Raw genomic sequence first — 8,391 nt, 5'->3', positions numbered from 1 at the left:
AATTCGTGTGGGAGAGTCGAATCGTGCGACGGTGAATATTCAGGAAACAGTGACGACTCGTAGACGCATTCTTTAACAAACAGAGAAGGAAAACTGTATTGACTTTACGGATATACAGAGTGGTCAGACGGAACACCCGGCACAAACGTCTCTCTTCTTTGCCGTCTAAGAAGCCACTGTCTTGCCGAGAGTCCGAGGGGCCCAGCCGCTTTCAGCTGCACCCGGTCGTTTCGCTGCCCAACTCGCCCTCCCGGCGCCGCCGTCGAAACACGATCCGGGGCCAGACACCAGCGCTCCAAAAACTGGGAGTGTACCAGCACTGCTCCGGTCCCCAATAGAACCCCGTCGTGCACACGTGCGTAGAAAACACACACACACAAAACTCAAAGGAGGGCACATGGGCGACGAGAAACACAGGCAGTAGTAAACGATGCCGTTCGTGGAAGACGCACTCTCTCTTCCCCCAAAAAAGACAGATTACACAACAAAGTGCTACCCTTCAATACGACGCATTCAAAAATTGTGAAGCGCGCCACCGCCTCTTTATGCTTTGAGTCCTCGCTTTCAAAGTACTGTCCACACCAAATGCACGATAGCTTAAAAAATCAGATTTACCGCCTTTTGGCTGCTGGCTTCTCCTCGGTGATGTTGACTGCCGTCGCTGAAACCCTCCTCCAAAAAACAAAACGCTGCAGCAGTCCAAAGAATCCGGAAGAAGGGGCCCTACGGGTGAAGTTATGCCTTATGTGCACAAAGTGTCACATAATCTTAAGAAGGTGCATGGCTAACAGACACAAGGTACCGCTAGTTTTTTCAGCCCCAAGCAAGTTGAAGAAACTTATACCCTGGATCATGTTGTGGCAATGAGCGCCCTAAGTTCAGTATAAAACATCAGCGTACCTTCTTTCGCTGTATGGAAGGAGTGGTGTACGAAATACCCCTGACCTGTGGAATGTCTTATATAGGGCAAACGGGGAGGTGCATCAACAAACTTCTTGGGGAACATTGCGAAAAGGTAGAAAATAATAAATATAAATGTGCCAATTTGGTCAGCCATGTTAACACTTGCAAATGTGAACCTCGACTGGAAAAGGCAAGGATTCTAGGCAGGAGGAAGATTAAACAGGCGAGGCTTTTATTGGAAGCCTTTCACATAAAAAAAAGGCAGCCTTGTGTGTGAGTGATACTTCTGTCAAATTTTATGCGGCGGAGTACGATTTTCCGGGCAAAACTGATAATTCGAGGTGATAAGTTACGGCTGCGATAAGGCCCATGGAGTGAAAAAAGTGGGCGCATCCTGGGGCTATAAATCTATGTGGTTTTTATTGTGCAATAAACAGTTTGAAGTTGGCGCCGGTCCATTGTTGCCTCGTCTCTTGTCTGTGTGAGTTTATTTGCGCCGAGGTGGAATTTTTCCAAACTTCAAAAAAAAAACACAGCCAGCAGGCTGTTGACCATGGTCATGGCAATTGCAACAAAGTTATTGTTGTGCTTAGTGAATGATAATGGTTCAGTAGTTTTTCTTGAATTTATGTTGAATGGTGTCTCATGGCAGTCGTGTCCAAACCTAACTAAATGAAATCAAGACTAACTTCGACATGCGTCGTGTAAACAGCACTTTACTACATTATGCACTTTAAGAACGCATGCAGCACTTGTTAACACTCTAGTAAATTGCTTGAACTCTATTCTTGCACAGACAAAAGTGCCAGTGCAGGCATACCTTTCAGGCATACCTTTTGCTGAGGATTAGTATGTGTGCTCACAAATAGGGGTGCTAATTAATGCTCTATATCTGCCGTTTATGCATGAATTAAGGTCTTGAACAAGCAGAACGTCGCAAGTGAACTTCATTGCTTCTACTACTCATAAAATAAACAAATTGTAACAGTAATATTGGACATAACTTTGCTCCTCTGCATTCCACTACCTGCGTAGATCAGTACATCTCTTTGCAGGAGTATATAAGGATGAAGCTGAGATGAAGCTCAGGATGAAAAAGTAGCGAACTCTTTGTCAGGTCATGCCTCGTGTGCAATACTGTTCCATCCTCATTATGTAATGGTTGTATTGTCGTAAACGTATGTATATGTGTATACGTGTGCACGTGTGTTCGTGCATTCTGGGGGCTGTCAGCATCACGTTAAAAAGAAATTGCAGCAGCAGTAAATATGAATATAGCGCCGAAAATTGCATCGTTAGTCGGTCCATCTGGCACAGTAGAAATGTATTCTTAGTATTTTTCTTTTAACACAGCGGAGACGATTCAAAATTGATATTAGCAAGTCGCACCGACCAAAACTCATGATGGAATGACGTTTCGGCTCCCACACGGGAGCCTTGTTCACATTGATTGAACAAGGCCCCCGTGTGGGGGCCGAACATCAATCTATCATAATTTTTGGCCGGTGCGACTTACTAATATTATGTACCATCCCGACCAGACGCGATTCCATCAGACCCTTGACTACAATGATGCAAAATTATGTGTTGAATGACGCCAATAATGGCAACATGAACTGAACCTGAAAACAACGCAGAAAATGTGCTGAGAATGCTCAACTCTAGCACGGTGTTCGCTTTTTCGTTGAAATTCTACGCAGCCTCAACATTCGACCAACAAAAGCCCTTCCTGGTATTTTGTCTGGGCTGGAATGCTTGGCTTTTGACTCATATCTCTCGTTTTGCGAGCTGTTGCTTCCGTGTGGAGATGTTGAGCTAAACCCCGGTCCCATGACAAAAACCGAAGCGGAACAGTTTGAACAGATCGCACAGGTACGCACTCAGCTTCAAGCAGACCAGACAACCGTTCCGACAAAGCTAACAATCATCGAAACGAACCAATTAGAACTCGAAAAGAGATTGACACCGTGACTGCGAAGTCTACTGCAATTGAGAATCGTATTACGCTAGTCGAAGAACCAGAGCGGAAGGTTTAAGCTAGACTGGACGACCTCGAAAACAAGAGCAGGAGACTAAATTTGTTTTCTTTTGGAATCAGTGACAACGGGCTCAAGGAAACGTGGCAAAGGTCCAAAGAACTGGTCAAAGACGTCTACCAAGACAACCTAAAACTTGATAACATACCTATCGAAAGGGCGCACCGGGTGGGAACATACCGGGAAGGGAAAAACCGGCCAATCATAGCGAACTTTGCAAGCTGGAAGGCACGGGATAGTGTACTAAAAAATGCGCGCAAAATTTAAAGGCACCGCTTTCAGTATTTCGGAATACTTCAGTCGCGCTGTCCTAGAAAAACGGCGTCTTCTCTGGAACTACACAAAAGAAAAACGAGATAGAAAGTAAATCCTTGTAAAACTAAAATATCGTAAGGCAGTTATAAATAGCGACACGTATATATGGGACTTTGACATGAGGCAAGCTGCTTTACTGAGAGTGCGTGCGCATTCAAACAACCGGGAATTACATGCAGATGATAAGACACGTCTAAGCCACATCACTGACTTGATTGGACCCACAGAATTTTCGGTGCTCTTGGTAAACTGTAGAAGCATCAGAAATAAGACGGACGCTTTTTCCTCTAAGGTTGCAACTGTGCAGCTGCACGTTGTTCTAGGCACCGAGTACTGGTTAGACAAGAGTATTCTGAATAGCGAAGTATTTCCACCGGGTTTACTGTCTACTGTAAATATAGACATTGGCATGGTGGAGGCGTCTTTATTTTAATATCAAACGCCCTGCCTAGCGAGGAACTTCAATTTGACAGTGCTGCAGAGTCCGCGTGGTGTCGAGTGATCCTCCCAAATGTGAGCCGCCGCGGTGGCTGAGTGGTTACGGCGCTCGGCTGTTGGCCCGAAAGACGCGGGTTCGACGCCTGCCGCGGCGGTCGAATTTCGATGGAAGCAAAGTTCTAGAGGCTCGTGTACTGTGAGATTTCAGTGCACAATAAAGAACCCCAGGTGGTCGAAATTTATGGAGCCTTTCACTACTGCGTCTCTCATAGCCTGAGTCGCTTTGGGACGTTAAATCCCCATAAACCAAAACAAACCTCCCAAAGGTGAATATACTGGTATTTGGATCCTGCTACTGCCCACCCGATAATAATGAAACTCCAATTCATAATCTTGCTGACATTTTATTTGTGCTCTGTGGTTTTTGTTTTATGGTCGTCGATTTTAATCTCCCAGAGATAACATGGATTCCCTAAGGTGCAGTAACTAATAAGGTGCGAATTAATACAAATTTTAGTGAACTTATTATTTTAAACATTTTAACCCAATATGTATTATTTCCTACTAGACAACAGGCTACATTAGATCTTGTACTCTGTAACGACCCAAACTTTGTGACCAAAGTGTCTTCGCAACCTGAACTCAGTGATCATGACGCGGTTATTACGGACTTAAACATTTCAGTGGCATCGACTTGTCTGCAACCCCCACGGCAGGTATTTATATATGAGAAAGGTAATTTTGACGCCGTCCAGGGAGAATTAGTATCGTACCTGCCAATCTTTCAGCGTCGGCCCGGAAGTAGCGACGCTGAGCATATATGGTCTGCATTTCGCATGAGAGTATTGGAACCCCTAAAAAAATATGTCCCTAAAAAATTCCTGCAGCTAATAAAAAACATAGACCATGGTTTAATTCGGATGTACGTAGGTTGATACGGAAAGCTAGAAGCGCGTACAAAAAAGGGCTGTAAATGTAACAATTCACCCAGCCGCCAACATTTAAAGGATGCGAACCTGATGGTGAAACTAGGTATCAAGAAAGCGAAGCGCCTATTTTTTGCCCCGTTAAACACAAATCATAAAAGAAAACTCCAAAGTCTTCTGGAAATATGTAAAGACAAGAAGAACCGATGACAAATCCATCCTCGAGTACGCCTCCATTATTTGGGACCCATATCAGGTATATTTAATTGCAGCAATAGGAAAACTCCAAAATCAGGCTGCACGCTTCGTATCCAATAGTTATAATGCCTTCCAAAGTATCACTGAGACAAACTTATTGCTGGGCTGGGAACCGTTAATCATCAGAAGAAGAAATTTTAGACAAAAACTTCCACCGCATCTTCTGTATTCAAACAGGAATTGATAGCCGTAACTACCTTTTGTAGCCTACTTACGTCTTGACTCGGCACGACCATTCCAAGAAGATGCGCGAAAACAATTCTAATACAAACAGTTGTTCGTAATCATTCTTTTCACAAACTGTGAAAGGCTGGAACTTGTTGCCGGAAGAGTTTGTTTCAGTTTTGATAATCGCGATTTTTATTGTAGACTGTATTCCTGAGAATCTACTGCAGTCTCACTATTGTTCAAGCTTTCTGTTACCTTTAATAATGTTCACTTATTGTTTTGTTTTACTTTGATGTTAACTTCGCTTAATGTTCTTGTTGCTTTTTGTGTGAAAATGAACACGCTGTTGTCAAACTTTCTCCCCTGCGATAATGCCTTCTAGTCGACGTCGGTATTCTGTAAATAAATAAATAACATGAATTCAAGATAGAATGTTGAGTCCACTAAGAATAACTTCAACACGACCACAACGAGCATTTTTGGAAAGACAGCGTTTTAAGGCCGGACATCACGCTCCCAGAATATCAATGAGTTTGCGCGCGAAGGTCGTCCGGTTCTTACGACGCCAGCCAGGCAGGCCAGGATGGAGGAGAGCGAATTTCCGCTGCTCTCAGGTCAAGTTTATACTTTCGTAATTACATTTCTTCTGTCTTTTTGATGCCCCGAAGCATCTGAAGTTACGAACCCGAGCAGGAACTGGCGAAATAGCTTCTACAAGGGTATACCCCGCTATCCACTTAACTGGGTTCCTGCGGTTCTTTCACGCGAGAGTCAGCCTTATGCTGCATTGCATCCGCAGCAAATTTGTTTTCTGGTGAGCAACTCGCACTGCTTAAGCCTCATTACTCCGCACAAGGTCACCAGCCAACGCGCTCGCTTCCTTCCCGCGCGTTCCCAAAGCCGTGGTCGACGCCGAATTTCGCCGTGATGTTGCTTGACTGCTTCTTTCTCGTTCCCATTCTGCCCGAAGCTCGACTGCTACCGAGGGCGGCTTCGCATGCAGATGTCACCTACGAAGTGGGAGCAGCGGTTTCCGGAACACGGAAGCCAAAGTAGTGCGCCACGAAGGGGTAGTTAATTTCCGGTTGCAATTGGGTTTCCGGTCTGCCGCACGCTCCTGATGCGGTGGGTTCTTGGGAAGCCCTCGCACAAGCATGCGTCCGTCCACGCTAGGGTGGTTGGCACCTGGTCACTTCCGCGGCACCTCGCCAGTAAGAAGCCAAGTCGGTGTACGCAAGTAAAGGGCTTCGCTGAAGATCTTGTCCTATATTTACTTCAAGAGCACGGCCCGACCCCAGTGTATGTCTGTGTTCCTCTTCTCTACAGCCACTCCTACTATCGAGCGTGTTCGATTTTTGCGTTGAAGGTGTTCGGGTAACCATGCAGGACTAGCACTAGTGCTGAACTCTCAGCGACGAAGAGAAAGACATTAAAGCGGTTTGATCTAAAATTAAGGCAAGTTCTTAAATGCCCGCTCGTCTTGTAAGCGTCATTACACTTGCTCTTTAACAACAGGATTTAACAACACCGGTCGACCGTCACTGGAGCCGCCTTTGGTCGACAACGGCCGGTCGTGGGTCACCCTGCGAGAGGAAGGAGAAGGGTCGTTATATACCTTCTTATAAAGGCAAGATGACGAGAGCAGTGAACGAAGAACTTTGGCTCGCAACAGATGCTTTTTTTTAGTGCTCTAGATCTTATAACGGCCATTCCCTGCATTTACCCGTTCTCTGTTTGTGTTTGCCCATCTGTTATCCAAGCCTGTTTTTTGGCAGGCTGCTCGTCTGCCCATATATATATATATATATATATATATATATATATATATATATATATATATATATATATATATATATATATATATATATATATATATATATATATATATATATATATGAAGCCAACAGTCACCAAACCAATCTGCACAGGGGACTGTTTCTATACGCTTTTTTAATTTATCATTCCAATCTATGGTAGAATAATACTTCGAATAATCTGTCATTTAAGGACAGATTAACTGAGCGTGATTAAGCGAGTGTGACGTTTCACGTCACACTCGCGGTATTACACCGCTGTGGACGAGGGTGGCGCTGGTAAACACTCTGCAGGTTCGCTTAGACGCAAAAACATATATACTCACGAAAGCAGCAGATTAGACAGGCGTCGCCGTATCTAAGTTGGTGGCAACCGGACGCGATAATCGGAGATCGTGGGTTTGGGTCCCACCTGCGGCGTGGTTGTTTTTTAAGATGCTTCATAAGTAATTTTCTTCAAGCGACAGATTAATTGAAGTATTATTCCCCCACTAATTAGCACTACAAGTTAGAAAAAAAATAGAAACAGTCCCCCGTGCACCTTGGTTTCGCTGACAGTTGGCTTCCTTCTTGTGTTTGTCAAGCGAGCCCCTGAATTCCTTTACCTTGTCTGCTAATAGCGTAACGAGGGCCTCGGGTCTGGCAGTCTTGATGCCATAGGTAGCATACGAGGGCTCTCGCACAGTTTCTGGCCTCGCCGTTAGATGACGTTCCACGTCCCACTCAAGGTATTACAGGAGGTGCTACGTCCGCCGCTATGGACGAGGGTGGCGCTGGTGAACACTCTCAAGGTTCGGTTACACCCAATAAACATAAATGCCCATGAGAGCAGCAGATTGGACAGCCGTCGCCGAAGCTCAGTTTGTAGAGCACCGGAAGCGATATTCGAAGGCCGTGGGTTCGAATGCCACCGGCGGCATGGTTGATTTTTCTGCTGCATTATAAATAATTATCTCGAATCGATAGAGTGACCTAATTACCATTATCCCACTGAAAAGCACAACACATAAAAAAATTACACATTCCCCTATGCACCTTTGTTTCGGTGACTGTTAGCTCCCTTCATTAGTTTGTCAAAAACGAGCTTCTCATTTCCTTTACCTTGTCGTGGATTCGGAGGTCGTGGGTTCGGATCCCACCGGCGATATGATTGTTTTTTCTGCTGCTTGATAAGTAATTTTCTTTAAAAACTAATTGATTGCCACTAGATATTAAAAAAAAAGAAACATTCCCCTATGCACCTTGGTTTCGGTGACTGTTGGCTTCCTTAATATGTTTGTCAAACGAGCCCTTCACTTCATTTGCCTTGTCTGCTAAGAGCTTAACGGGGGTCTCGGTTCTGGCAGTCTTGATGCCATAGGTAGCATAAGAGGGTTCTCGCACAGTTTCCGCCCTCCCCGTTAGACGACGTTCTACGTCACACTTGCGGTATTACAGGACGTGCTACGTCCACCGCTATGGACGAGGGTGGCGCTGGTGAACACTCTGCAGGTTCGCTTAGACGCAAAAACATATATACTCACGAAAGCAGCA

At 44.9% G+C, this 8,391-nt stretch overlaps 1 pseudogene; it reads left to right on the top strand.

Annotated features, from left to right (window-relative positions):
• Window positions 1–1,055: 1,055 nt before the first annotated feature.
• LOC144124565 (uncharacterized) lies at window positions 1,056–3,306 on the top strand (annotated as a pseudogene).
• Window positions 3,307–8,391: the final 5,085 nt, after the last annotated feature.

Source organism: Amblyomma americanum, chromosome 1, assembly GCF_052857255.1.
Source record: "Amblyomma americanum isolate KBUSLIRL-KWMA chromosome 1, ASM5285725v1, whole genome shotgun sequence".
Taxonomy (NCBI): Eukaryota; Metazoa; Arthropoda; class Arachnida; order Ixodida; family Ixodidae; genus Amblyomma; species Amblyomma americanum.
The sequence above is the reverse complement of the archived record's forward strand: the minus strand, read 5'-3'. Positions and strand labels throughout refer to the sequence as shown.